Source organism: Mustela erminea, chromosome 9 (assembly GCF_009829155.1).
Source record: "Mustela erminea isolate mMusErm1 chromosome 9, mMusErm1.Pri, whole genome shotgun sequence".
Taxonomy (NCBI): domain Eukaryota; kingdom Metazoa; phylum Chordata; class Mammalia; order Carnivora; family Mustelidae; genus Mustela; species Mustela erminea.
Window position 1 is genome coordinate 28,883,606 of NC_045622.1, and position 14,931 is coordinate 28,898,536.

A 14,931-nucleotide genomic window follows, 5' to 3' on the forward strand; every position below is an offset into this window, starting at 1 on the left:
GTGCCATCACCTCCAAGGCAACATCCTGTCACAACATCTGGGACACAAAGTGGGTGGGAGGGTGTGCAGATGGCCTTGTACCATCACCCTGGACTCAGCCTGTGGTTTTTTTTTTTTTTTTTTCATCAAAGAAAACAGATCAACTCTTACATTTAGCCCACCCACAGGCTGGACATCGTTTCCCTTCCCTTGTTCCACATTCCTCCTATGAGCCCAGGACAATCCCAAAAAAGAAATATTATAAAGACCCTTCATTAAGAAGTTTTACCTGGACATCAATGTCCATGTGGCCCAAAAATTAGACCCTGAAACTGGGTCTGGCTAGGTTTTTTTCCCCTTTAGTAATTTATGTGGTCAGTATTGTCCTTCAAAATGATGATAACTTATATTTCAAAGTGTTATCATCTAGGGCACATTCCAACACTCCCTGCTCCCTATTTCCCATTAAGCAGATAAATGTGGTTTCCTAAGGCTCTCTTTTCTTGCCTAGGCATATCCTCTAGGCCCAGGTCTGGATAGCTCCTCACAAGTCTACCCAAGCTGTTTGCTAGCCTCTACCCCAGAGTGAACCCCTAAGAGCAGAGATGATTGTGTCTCTACTCCCCTTTGAGATGCTGATAAGTAATAAAGTGGGCCTCTTCTTTCCCTTCCATGTCCGGCCCTGAAGATCCCAAATGTCAAGAAGAGGAAGGAAAGGAAAAACTGCCTACCAGTGCATTACTCTCCTTCAAGGGGCTGACAGAAGAGGGCTGGTGTTGTCCTCCTGGGGTCCTCAGTCCTTTGGGGAAGTGAATCTGATTTCGGAGATTGGTGGGCTGTGCTGACACTGTTTACTCTGGTGAGGCGAAGAATAAAATCAGGATCAAGTGCTCAGAACCACCTGGGTTTTTCCCTCAAGGGACAACATGGTGCAGAATGCTGACCGTGAGACGGAAAGGCAGCTGGGAGCTTGTCACCCCGGAAAAGGATTCTCTCTGACAAGAGAATCATGTAGAGATCTTTGGCCTCAGATCTCCTGGGGGAGAGCTTCTTTACTGGCTTCTATACCCTTCAGGGCCCCAGGTAGGTGCCAGGATCTCCGCCAGAATGTGGCAAGTCTGGCCAAATGAAACACACTATGCAAATCATAAGATCTGCCAAAGGGGGAATTGAGATGCAAATATGGAGAACAGAGATCACATTTCCCTAAACTCATGTTTCAGCAGAAAGATGTTCACCTTCCACTCTGTCCGTCCATCTGTCTGTCCATCCATCTTGGAGCTCCTTAGTTGCCTGGAGAAGTCACCAAACCCTTGCCAACTCCTCTGCCTGCGCTCCACTGCCCCAGTTACGGCAGGCTCGGACTTAGCTATTTGGCCTCTAGGTCCTTCCGTTTCTAGGTAACCCCGATACCTAAAAGATTCAGTCATCTCACTTCCTGAGAGCTGTAAAACGTTACTATGCTTCACTCTAGTGGTTTTGCATGGATTATATTATACATGGGTTCAAATCTTACCTTGGTTTAGAGCCATCTTGTTTCCAAAATGCAATATTTGTTTCTCCTGGCACAATGTCCAAAAGAGGAGAATCTGCATATATTCCCCTTCAAGAAGAAAAGTGCCTAATCTGAATCCCAAATCCGAGTCTCTAATCCCTTACCTAATGGCCTGGTAAAGGCATCCCTACCCTGACAAAGGGCTTGAATACACTCACACACACACACACACACACACACACACAATGCTCACACACACATTCTAAGAAAATTTTATTTCCGAAAATGTATTTAAAGAATATTTTTAAATGCAGGCACCCCAAAAGTAAAGTGGACAAGAAAGCTGAACAGGCAATTTACACAAAAGAATATCCAAATGGGGGGCACTTGGGTGGCTTAGTTGGTTAAGCGTCTGCCTTCAGCTCCGGTCATGATTCTAGGGTCCTGGGATGGAGCCCCACATCGGGCTCCCTGCTCAGTGGGGAGTCTGCTTTCCTTCTCCCTCTGCTGCTGCCCCTGCTTGTGCTCTCTCTCTCTCTCAATCTGCCAAATAAACACATAAATAAATAAAATCTTTAAAAAAGAATATCCAAATCACCGTTATATAATGAAAATATCTCAGCTTAAGTAGTGATCAAAGAAATGCAAATGAAACGCACAAAGAGATACCACTACACACCCATCAGGATAGTTAAAATTAGGGGCGCCTGGGTAGCTCAGTGGGTTGAAGCCTCTGCCTTCAGCTCAGGTCATGATCCCAGAGATCATGGGATCAAGCCCCATATCAGGCTCTCTGCTCAGTGGGGAGTATGCTTTCCCCTCTCTCTCTGCCTGCCTCTCTGACTACTTGTGATCTCTCTCTCTCTGTCAAATAAATAAATAAAATCTTAAAAAAAAAAGGATAGTTAAAATTAAAAAGAGTGATAATATAAAATTTTCACTGGAATATAGAGCAACAGGAATTCTCATATGCTTCTGGCAGCTGCTCAAAGTGGTACAGCCCCTATGGAAAACTGTCCGGCGGTACCCACTAAAATTGAACACATGCATCCCCTATGACTTAGCAGCCTTACTGTTAGATACATACCTGACAGAAGTGTGTACACATGTCCTCCAACAGACATGTATTGGAATGTCATAGCCGCAGCATAATCTTTAATGAAGACTGGAAACAAGCCAAAGGTCCATCACCAACGAAATGAATAAATTATGTTATATTCATATAATGGAATATTATTTACTGATGAAAATTAACAAACTGTAACTACACAAAACCATATAGATGAATCCCAGGAACAACCATTAATCAAAGAAAGTAAGCATTAAAAAAAACATGCTGCATGATACCACATATATAAAATTTGTAAGTGGGCAAACTACCACCAGTCTTAGGTTGTTTTCATAAGAGAAATGTTCATGATTACCTTTAGGGCAATGGGAGAGATGGTGATTGGGAGAAGTTACCAGGGTACTGGCAGTGTTCTGTTTTCTTGACTTTGGTAGTCAATATTTGGTTTCAGATTTTTGGTTTTTGATAATTCATTGGGCTGTACATTTTTCTTTTTTTTGAGATTTTATTTATTTATTTGACAGAGAGAGATCACAAGTAGGCAGAGAGGCAGGCAGAAAGAGAGAGGGAAGCAGGCTCCCTGCAGAGCAGAGAGACTGTTGCAGGGCTCCATCCCAAGACCCTGAGATCATGACCTGAGCCGAAAGCAGAGGCTTAACCCACTGAGCCACCCAGGCGCCCCGGGGCTGTACATTTTTCTGTATGCTGTTCTGATCATGTATATGTTCAGCAATAAAAAAAAATAGACAAAAAAAGATCACCCCTTCCATCCCTACATGCTCCCCATAAGATGTGGGTTAAGGACACAGATGGGCCCAGGCCCACATAGGATTAAGTCATAGCTCCTATCTTACCACTTACATGACTGTGGCAAGTTACTTAACTTCTATAAGCCTCAGTTTCCTTTCCTATTTGGTGGGATGATAATGATTAATAAATAGGGTTAATGAAAGAGTTAAATGTTCAAGAACATATTAAGAGCCCAGGATAGGGCTAGAACATGGTAGGTGTTCAGCTGGGGGTAGGTGAGACTGGCAGCTGTTAGTGCTTCTTGCTCTGCCATGAGTTCGCCTTGATCTATTCAGCCAAAACTGTGAGAGAGGAAAGTACTCTGAATATGAAATTAAGTTGAGAACCATTTGTCTTCTTTAAGATTCAGTTACCGTATCTTTAAAATGGGATGAGTAATACCTGCCCCAGATAGCTCATAAAGATTAAGTGAACTAACATGTGAACATTTCTGGCACACACTGAAACCCCGAAGTTCATTTTTTTAGCAGGTTTTTTTTTAAGATTTTATTTATTTATTTGACAGAGAAAGAGAGGTCACAAGTAGGAAGAGAGGCAGGCAGAGAGAGGGGGAAGCAGTCTCCCTGCCGAGCAGAAAGCCCAATGCAGGGCTCAATCCCAGGACCCTGAGATCGTGACCTTAGCTGAAGGCAGAGGCTTAACCCACTGAGCCACCCAGGGGCTCTGAATTTTTTGGATTTTGTTTTTAACTTGGGATCATCCTTTAGTGAGGTACTATAGGAAGGACTGCGTAGAAAAGACTGGCTAGGAAGACTGTGGTGCTGCTCTGGTTTTCAATTGCTATATAACATTCATAGTACCCCAACTCAGCAGCTGAAAACAATTTTCTTTTATAAATTTCTTTTATAACTCCATGGGTCAGAGAAGGGAGGGAAGGCAGGGGTCAGCTGGGTAATTTTCACTTGAGGTCTCTCATGCTGTTGCATTCAGATGTCAGCTGAAGCTGCAGTCATTTGATGGCTCAACTTGGCTGGACATCCAAGAGGTTACTTTCTTTCTGGCGGTCAATGCTTGCTTTTGGCAGAGAGCTCAGTTGGAGCTACAGACTCTGACTGAGCACCTCCACATGACCTCTCCATCTGGTTTGGGCTTTCTCAAAATATGGTGGCCCCAAGACTCCAAAAGGGAATGGGCTGATGGACAAAGCAAAAGCCACATTGCTTTTGATGACCCAGGCTTGGAAGTCATCTAGTGTCACGTCCCCCAGAATCAGTTGGTCAAAGCTATCACACACCCGCCCATATTCAAGGGATAAGGACATAGAATTTGCAGCCATCTTCCAAAGACATTTGTTTATTTATTTATTTTATTTATTTGACACACACAGAGAGAGAGAGAGAGAGAGAGCCCAGGTAAGCAGAACAGCAGGCAGAGGGAAAGGGAGAAGCAGGCTGTCTGCTGAGCAAGGAGCCTGATGTGGGACTCGATCCCAGGACCCTGGGATCATGACGTGAGCTGAAGGCAGTCTCCTAACCCACTGAACCACCCAGGCACCTCATGCAGCCATGTTTTAAAACTGTCATAGGTACACTAAGACTGCATGTGAATTCTAGAAACCTTCCCTCTCACATTATAGGCAACATTGCATGAAGGTTAAGAGTGCTACCTGGCTTCAAATTCTAATTCTACCACTTGCCGCATATCCTTTCAAAGTTTCCTGATGATCCTGTCTCTTAGATTCTTTATTTGAAACTGGAGAGTAAAAAAAAAAAAGAAAAGAAAAGAAAAGAAACTAGAGGTAAATAATAGTACCATCTTCCTTGGTCCTTCATAGTGGTCCATGGTAAACAAGCTCAATGAATTTTAACTTTTAATATTATTTCTACCCACAACTGTATCCAATTCCATAACCCTGGACTCTAGTTGTATCACTCCCAACAAACTTGGACCTCTGCATTTTTCCTATCAGATATCACCTTATTCCTGGGATGCTTGCTATTTGATTGTTTCTGGGGAAGATGGAACACCTATGTTACAGTAGGATAAGCACTTGAGTTGGAGTCAGCTGGTCTTCAACCCAAATCCTATTGCTGCCTTTTTTTTTTTTTAATGGATATGGGATAAGTTGCACATTCTCTAAGATGCAGTTTCCTTTAAAAAAAAAAGAAAAGGAGAAAAATAATACCTCCTTGACGAAAGGGCTGAAAAAATTAAATAAGGAATTTATAAAAGCACTCAGTACAGAGTCCAGCTCTGGGTACTTGGTATTTTGGGGTTTGGAGTTTTTTTGTTGTTGTTTTTTAGTTTTCAGGAGAAATAAAACATCAGTCTCAGAGAAGGTAGTCAAAGAAGCATTTCTCAGTGGCTGAAAAAAACACCTGAATTAAATCATCCCCTTCAGCCAAGAAGTATAAACTCCTGGTCAAGAACAGCATGGTGATTAGACTCCCAAGCATCACGTTCCCTCTTTCCTTGTCCCCTCCTTGGTACCTCCCTGCAAAGTTCCTTGCTTTCCCTGAGCCCTGGACGGCACAACTTGCCAGCCATTCTCTACAAACACACAGGCTAGATGGGCAGGTTCATGTGGCTCTCAATGTCTCTGATTCTTTCTAATGCCTTATTTTCCCACTGTGGTTGCTTTGACACAGTAACTTCGATGCTGGGATTTTCTTGGGCTCTGCCCTCAATCCACCTCATGGACAAGTCACTCTGGTACTTACAGGAATTTTCCAAAGAACAAAACATCAAGAAAGGACTTGGGATCCTTGCTGGGAGCAGGCCATGTCCTTCTTCATCTGCTCATTTCCTTCTCTGTGTCTGCTTTGTATCAAAGAGCTCTTATTCTCTGCCTCTTCTTCTCTCTGCCATATTCATTCATTCAGTCATATTCATTCATTCAATAGATATTTATTAAACACCTATTGTGCATAAAACAAACAAAAACCTCTCCTCTCCAGGCCTTCATTTTCTTAGTGAGTGTGTCTTCACTGCCTCCCCAAGGGTCTCCTCCAACGGCTGCCACAGAGGAAGGGACGACCCACCCAAATGGCCCAGATGGGGTACTGCAGAAAACAAAGGTTTACTCTGGTGATGGCCCCTAAGAGCTTGTGATTACTGCCATGCCTGGACCACAAGGATAGCTTGGCCGAAGGTAAAATGGGATTAAGGGGGTCAGTGCAGGAATTCAGAAGCACAGATACCTCCTGAATTTGTAGAAAAGTATCAGTGTCAGAACTGGATGAGGCGCAATGGTCGGGGGAGCTGCACCGGTCGGGTCCATGCAGAAAAGAGGGTCAAGAGACTATGGGGTCCAGACACAGTTACTTCTTCTCTCAGGGACCCATGTGTAATGTCAGTGGCCTAAAGATGGAGGTTGAAAACCACTCTCCCACTGCGGTGTGACAAACTGTAAACTAAGGGATAGTTCTGCTTTTGAAAGCAGAAAATGCCATCAGACTCAGAGTCCCTGTTCCAGGGCCTCGCCTGTTCTCATCTCCGATGAGAATCAGATACTGGGCATAAAAAGGGCTCTTGGCTTCAAGAAAAGTAGAGCTGCTTCAACTTCCCTGGATTCCAACCAACAGTGAGTTTACCATTTGTCCAACCATAAGATGTGAAGCACTTCAGAAAGATAAAGCGGAGCCTACCTAACCCCAAAGCAAACTTGAATGTTAACTTTTTTTTTAAAAGATCTTATTTATTTTTTTGAGAGAGAGACAGAGAGAGCATGAGCAGCAGGGAGGAGCAGAGGGACAGGAAGAAGCAGACTCCCACTGAGCAGAGAGCCTGAGGCAGGGCTTGATCCCAGGACCCTGAGATCATGACCTGAGCCAAGGTCAGATGTTCAACCAACTGAGCCACCCAGTTGTCCTGAGTGTTAACTTTTTAAATAATGATTATATATACTATATACACAAAAAATAAAAATTGTAGAAATGGGTCAAACCTAAACAGATGAGAACAGGTATTTTACAATTTTGAAAAACTGCCCAAGAGTTCATCAATAGTGCTCAGTTCTCTTGAGTCACCTCATGACCTTTAGCTCAATCCGTCCTCACAAATTACGAATCAGCATCAAATCAACATCTCTCACAAATCAGCAGGAAGATTCTATCATCAGAAGGTTACACAGATCTCAGATCTGTTGTCTCTGTCCTCTAAAAAGAATAGACTTAGAAAATCCTTTTGGGTATAAGGGAGGGAAAGTTTCCTTCATGAGGGAACAGTTAGGAACAAATTAGCCAAATTACATCAGGGTGGCATATATATTTACATTGATCTATGCATGATATAAATGCTTAATGTTTTGTGTTACTTTTTAAAACTTTGTTCTTTGTGCCCTATAGATGGTTGCCCATATTGTGACATCTGTCTTTAGACTACCGATTTCTCCAAGACAACTCTTTGTCTCAAGTAATAATTGTTATTTTAAAATATGAACAGGTATATGATTCTGCATGTTTTTCAACAACATGGAGAATATGATTCTGGGTGTGCTCTCAGGAAAAAAGCAAATCTGTCCCCCAACCCACCATTTGTCTTCTATCCCATCTTTTGCCCCTCAAGTTAAGAGGCACTTGAGAGGAGGTTAACACAATTTGGAAACCTCTTGAGCAGAGAGATTAGCAGGAGTGGGGCCATTGTGCCTGGAGAGTGAGAGCCTGAGTATTCTTAAATTGCGATGGAAGAAAGGGAGAGAATGTGCCAATGGTAAATGTTCCCAATCATTAAGAACAGAAGGTTCATAACTGGAAAAAGCAGACTAGAGAAAATATTTGTCAGGGACACATGATTTAGTGTTAGAAGAAGTAGGATCCTGAAACAGAGGTAGACAGAGAATGAGGAAGCCATTAAAGCCAAGTTATAATTGTTATAGAGAATAGTGGGGAGCCATCAGAAGGTTTCAAAAATTCATGCAAACTTTCCCCCAAAGTGGGTGTGTTTTTAGATTTTTAGTTCTATGGCTCATTGAACATATAGGCTTCACTATCAGACTGGACTATTTCAAAAATATAACAGAATCTAAAACCAGATGTAACGTTCTCCCCAACCTTACCAAACTGACTCATGGTTCAGTCCCCAGAGCAAGAGCCTGAGATGTGTGCTACAGTCGGCCCGTGCTCTAAGTCTCACGCCTTCCATGGAGAGCTCACACCCATGCCTGCACTTTTTGATCACGCTGTTCCATGGGTATTTTTAGCTTGGCTTCTTGGCAGTTTCTCAAAAGCTTTGCAAGATACTTATGGGCACATATTGAGAACTATACTGTACCAAACTGGGGAAACCTGCCCACTGCATTCTTACTCTACATCCTCCATCTATGAGGGTCCCTATCTTGCTCTCTGTCCCAGTTTTTCTTTCTGACATGCTTGGGTGCCAGAAGCCCAGGCTGGATCCAGTGTATAAATCAACTTTAACTTTGGCATGAAATAAAAGAGAAAGCTTTTAAAGATATTACTTTTTTGTCATTAGGCAAAGAGTCAGTTCTCCAATAGACTAACCTTTATTTGACTTTAGGGGGCTAAGTATATGGCTTATGAGCACAGACGTTCTGTTACATTAACTTCAACAAGAGAAGGCTAGACCAGAAGAGGGGAGACAAGGCTAGAGGAAGGACAAATTTGCCTATTTAACACCTATGAAAAAGTATGTAAGACTAGATCCCCTTTTTCTATTCACCGCAGAAGTTTAAGAAATATGGCAGCAAGACGAATGAAAATCAGAGTTTGTTGATGTTAGTTAGATAGCATGTCCTGTCTTAAAAGATTTAGAAACACTTTCCCTTATAAGATGTTTAGGAAGAGGATGGCTTGAAAGGAATTGTACCTAAACGTGAAGGCAGAATGAGCGAATGCTGAGTGAGAGTAGTAGGAAGAACATTGAGGAAAGAGTGACTTGAAGGTCAAGTCCTTTAACATCTCTGGACTGTAGATTCCTCTTCTACTGAAAAAGTTTAGGTGAAAATCTTGGCCTCTAACATTTTATAATTCTGGAGGTCTCATCCAACTTGAGAAGATTTTGATTCTAAATGGTGATTCCTGGAGTTTGTAAGGTTACATCACTGGTAAATGGCAAGTCAATGTTCTCAATTATCTGTAGTAGTGTCTTGGACTCCTCTGATGCCACAAAAAAAAAAAAAAAAAAAAAAAAGATCATGGCCAGGCAGAATGCAGGCTCACAGAAAACCCCCATTAACAATGCAAATGAGACAGATAATCTTTGAATTACTGAAGACTTTCACTTGGAGGGGGTTAGTGGAAAGAATGGGGGCTAGGGGAGATATAAAAAATAAGGCAGGAGAACCAAGACTTTCTTCCAAAAAAACACCGTTTGGGGACTTGGAGCGGGTGGGAGAGAAAGAGGAGAGAAAATCTTGTCAGAGGAAAGCTTGTGCATATTTATTCTTGCTCCTAGACAAATCACAAGCTGAGCTGGGAGACACTGACCTTATCATCATACTAATGTCCAGATCTTCCACATCCCTTTTAGACAGGAGGCCAGTGACAGGAAGGGCAGAATCACAGGGAGGGCAGACTCACTTCTCTCTGCCAGTGATAAATGGTCCTACTGCAAAGGAGTAGCATTCACTAGGGCTGAAAACATGGCAGGATCTTAAAGCAATTGTTCTTCATTCAAACATCAGTGCCGCTTTCCTGTTCTGTATTTCCCTCCATCACCGGGAAAACCCATTGCTATGTCCTTTGATCAAATGTATCAGCATTGGCTTAAGCAGTACAGCCTAGTCAAAAAGCACTATGATTGGGTACTAGATGCATATCTGCCCCTACTTTGAGAACTCACCACTCTTTCCCACCTGTGAAATGATAGACATCAAATTGGCAAGTTGCCCTCCCTGTGGCCTTATCTCCCCTCCTCTGGTCTAGACTTCTGTTTTTGAAATTAAAGAATGAGAACTTCCTAGCTCATGAGTCATATGCTTAGCCCACTGAAGTCAAATAAAAGTTATAATCAGGGGTGGGCGCCTGGGTGGCTCAGGGAGTTAAGCCTCTGCCTTCAGCTCAGGTCGTGATCTCAGGGTTCTGGGATTGAGTCCCGCATCGGGCTCTCTGCTCAGCAGGGGGCCTGCTTCCCTTCCTCTCTCTCTCTGCCTGCCTCTCTGCCTGCTTGTGATCTCTGTCTGTCAAATAAATAAATAAATAATCTTTTAAAAAAAAAAAAGTTAAAATCGGCCTCCTCTCGTAGGGTGGTAAGATGATCAAATAAGTAAATGTTCCTGAGAAGCTCTGTGTTAAGGCAGGCTGTTGCCCCTGGCTTCTCTGCTCAGTGCATCCCTGTCATCCTAGACTTAGTTGCCACACAGAAGATTTCTCTGTCTCCCGCCACCTGGCACAGACATCTTGCTTCTCTCTGTTTCAGAGGTTGCTGTCTAATTCTCTTCCTTGCATAAAAAATCTCTTCTCTCTGGCTGATGTGTCTTAATTTCCCTCTCCCTTGACTGTTATTTCAGCAGCTCTGCTATTTAGCTCCATGGTGTCATATCAGACAGTTGGTAGATTGGTGGGGTATATCAGACAGTTGGTGGGTTGGTGACATAGCATCAAAATCCAGGACTGGCTTCTTGGTGGTGAGGAAGCCCTCTTCATAGCTCATTGCCATTTCATTGCTTTGCAGGGAGTTGTTCCCTTTGGTGAGAGAAGAGAAAACACCCTTTAATCCCACTTCTTCACCCACCTATTGAATATACCACGTGTTCCCCTAAGAGGTCATCCTGTAGGCCTTTAGGGCCAACAATGTCACAGCTGTGACTGCTGTTCCTATCCTAGCGGAAGGAGACAGAGCTGCAATAGGAGCTTGGGTATGCCAGTCCCTATTCTAGAACCGCAAGAGCCTGACTGCCTCTTGCTGTTAGAATATCTGCAGAGTGTTTCCCTATTTGTACGTTTTCTTCTCAGCACGTTTGAACTTGGTAACACTGGAGGTAAAGCTGGTAGGCTGCCTGGCGTGCGTGACGATGCCTGCTGGCAGTCAGGAGACGAGAGTTCCATGCCAGGCTCAGCCTCTTACTTGCTGGGTCATCGTGAATAGTTAATTCCCTTTTCTCTACAGCCTCAGTCTCTGGATTTACAACAGAGTTCATGGAACTGCCAGGACACTGCTGCCTTAGTCCTTTCACCAAGAAGAACCACGATGCAGTAGAAAGAAAATGAGCCTTGAATCAGGTGGTGTTCTAATCTGATCCCTGTTCCTACTAACGGTGTGACCATGGGTGAGATATAAAATGAGAATCAAATGATGAAATATGTAAATCTTCCATTCCTACCCACGTCTTTAAGGATTTTAAAGACAAAATAATATAATGTATGCAATGCAGGTCTGTGAGGAAACTGGCCTGGGACTTTAAGACCCTTTATGTTCCAACAGTTCATGATTCTGATTCTTTAATAGACTTATAAATCCTGAAGCTAGAGTTATAATCATCAGCAAAATCAATTATTTATTATTTATTAAAAACTTACTGTGTATTACTCTACTCTTTTCCTTGAAAGGCTTAAAATATAGGTGGGCTGTATTTTCTTTAATCACTAACATATAAGAGAGCATATGCTGAATGACAAATGATGCAATTGTACAAACAAAATATCCTCCTGGTTTCCGAGGAGGAAGTGATTATCCAGGGACACCATGGTAACATGCTCTTCCCACCCCATCCCTCACATGACTCAGGGCTCCACTTGACCTTAACCAATCTCCATTTCAGTCAGAAGTCAAGCAAAATGAGTTATGGGCAGGATTTTAAAAATTCCAAGGTTTTAGTTTCCAAAGGTACAGCATGTGGTCCTTAGGTCTTCCATGAAAATGTTCCTCTTGCTAGCCTAGGGTGCTAGCCTTGCTAGCTGTTCTGGGCTGTCAACAGGAATTCCATATGATGGCTCTGTGAGAGAAAAGGGCAGTGCTCTCAGCAATGGGAACAATGACAGAAGAGAGAGGCGTGGTTTTGATCTAACCAATCATCAGGCTAGAACTGAGTCCTAGCATTTCCCTGGGCTTGTAAAGGAAAGCTGGTGTCAAGAACTTTCCTCCCCACTTCAGAGATATAAACTACAGCACAAAGTCAGAGAGTGCTGATTAGCCAGGCTTCAAATACATTCAAAGTAGAAACTTGTAGAAAGCACTGCTAGCCCAGGACTGTGAAGGCAAAGCATTCTGGGCAGACTCAAAGATGAAACCAAGCTCCTCTTGTGGACCACCCCTGCAGCCCTTCCCACACAGAGTGGGCTTACAGTGAGTGTGAAGCAGGTCCTATGAGCATGGGGACGTCTTGCAGGAGGAGAGGAAGAGGACAGAGCTCTCCTCAGGGAGCCAGTTATTCTTTTGCTGTTTGGTTTATGGTTTTGGAATAAATTGCTTGGTATAATAATAGAAATGAAGGCGCTGGAGTGAAACATCGTGACAGGAAGAGTTCCCACTGGCATCTCAATCAATTGTGGGTTTTGGCCCCCATGTCCTCTTGCTCATAAGCGAAGAGAATACTGACCCAACAAAGGGGGATGAGGTTCTCTTTTCCCCTCTGGTCCAATCTACCCACCAGGAAAGGAGAGTTTCTCTCACCACCATCTTTAATGACCCCAGTCTGACCTCCTAGGAGGAGGTCTTAGTGTGTTTGAACCTTATTTGTTTTCGTTTGGTTTCCCAAATGTTTTAGAGGGAGAGGATTGTTCCAGAGCTGGAAGAGACTTTAGAAGTCTTGTCCAATTCTCTCACCATACACAAGGTAAGGCTTAATGATTTGCCAAGAACCTATAGTTAGCTCACAGCAAACCCAAGGTCTGTGCCTGTGTCTTTTTACTTTGCTTGTTGGAAGGTTCTTTTTGCCATAACATCCTATCCCTGGTGAGAAGACTGCTTACTAGGAGCCCAGCCATTTCCTGGATGGAGAGATATCCAGTGAATTCAAGGCAACTGTAGGCTTGCCCAGTAGTCTTCTACTTTGCATTTTCCCAGGTGAGAACAGGAGTAGCCTTCCCTCATGCCCTTCCCCTCAGCTTTATTTGCCCAGTTCAATTCACCCCCATCCATCCTCCAGTGCTCCAGACAGGCATGACTTTCTCGAATGCTTTCTACTGCCCTGGTTTGTTTGACTGTCCCTCCATTTTGTTTTTAAAACTCCTTTTGCAGAGGTTCGTTATGAGCCAATATATAGGTCCATTATGCTGTAGTGAAGGCATTGGTATACCTGGTTGCTTCCTCATTTAACCAAACACTCCTCTGAGGGCAGAGACCCTCTTTTAGGTGACAGTGCACCCTCAGCATCTGGCATAGTGCCTGACACGTAACAGGTACGCAATAGAAGTTTGCTGGTTATGTACAGAATTGCTTACATCACCAGCAGGTTTCTGGTCTGCTGAAAGATGTATGCTCTATCTCTGGGTCCTGGTGAGCCTCACTATGCTCTGGTCCAGCTTGGGGAGAAGAAAGTATGCCTAATGGGGACAGAGCGGCTATACAGAGTACTGAAGGGAGCAACACCTGGAGTGGAGGAGGCACCCGTGGAGGTGGAGGGAGGGGAGGAAGCACTCTTGAGATCAGCTGTGGGAGTTGTGATGATGACAAGTCCAAATACACAGAAATGACAGCAGTCACTGGGAAAATCATGAGCCACCTTGGATGTAGGAGAAATGAAGGAGACTGAGCAGAAGACCCAAGTAACAGAACCAGGAGGTTTAAAGAAATTTGTGACTTTGTTCAGAACTCTGATTTGTGCAAAGTCTGGGACCCCTCTTCAGGTTTAATGCCTAAAGTGTCATGGCCTCCCTGTATGTTTCTCCCAGATGTTTTCAGGCTAGGACAGAACTCAGAATGTGCATGACCCTTGGTGAGAGGCACAGGATGCCTGAAAAGTATCTGAGGTAACAAATGATTGGCAGGGTTGCCATTCAACTGCCAGAGTGGTGCAGCCCTATCATCAGCAAAGCTCCCTGCTTAGACAGGCTCAGTCAGCAACAGAGAGGGCCAGGAGTTCAATGACCTGAGTTTTAATCTTGCTCTTCTGCCAGTGTGCAAGATCTTTGGCAAACCATTTCATCTCACAAGACATCAGTTTCCCAGTCTGGAATCCCAAATGTATTTTCTAAGTCTATTCTCCTATGGTTACCTGTCCCTCAAGCTCCCTCACCCCATGTGATCCCATGCCCCCAATCTGCTCTCCCACGCCCCCACACCTAGGGGGGATCAATGTTGCATCTTAAATGCCTCACAGTGACAGGACTCAGCAAAGATCTGGTTGCGGCAGAAATTCAAAGTAAGCGGATTCGAAGAGGACCAGGATTCAAATTCACAAAGAGGATGTATAGCAGAAATCTTCCCAGCAAGGACATGTTCTGAATGATCACCTGGTGACTGACAGATGAAGGGAGGAACAGAACACAAGTCAGCAGGCTGGGCCCAGCTTAGGTCTTCCCTTCCCCCTTTCTTTCTGCTCCTGTATGCTGCAGGTGGGGGTAGGCATTGTGATTAAAACCCCCTGTTAAAACACTCTCCACCTCCTTGACAAAGTGACAGAAGCAGCTGGTTTCCCCTCCTCCAAGAAGTTATGTTCTCCCTAGAAGAGGCCAACCTGGCTCCCTAACATTCTTTTCTCCTTTCTCACTTTATTCTCCTTATACTAGCAGCTCAATCT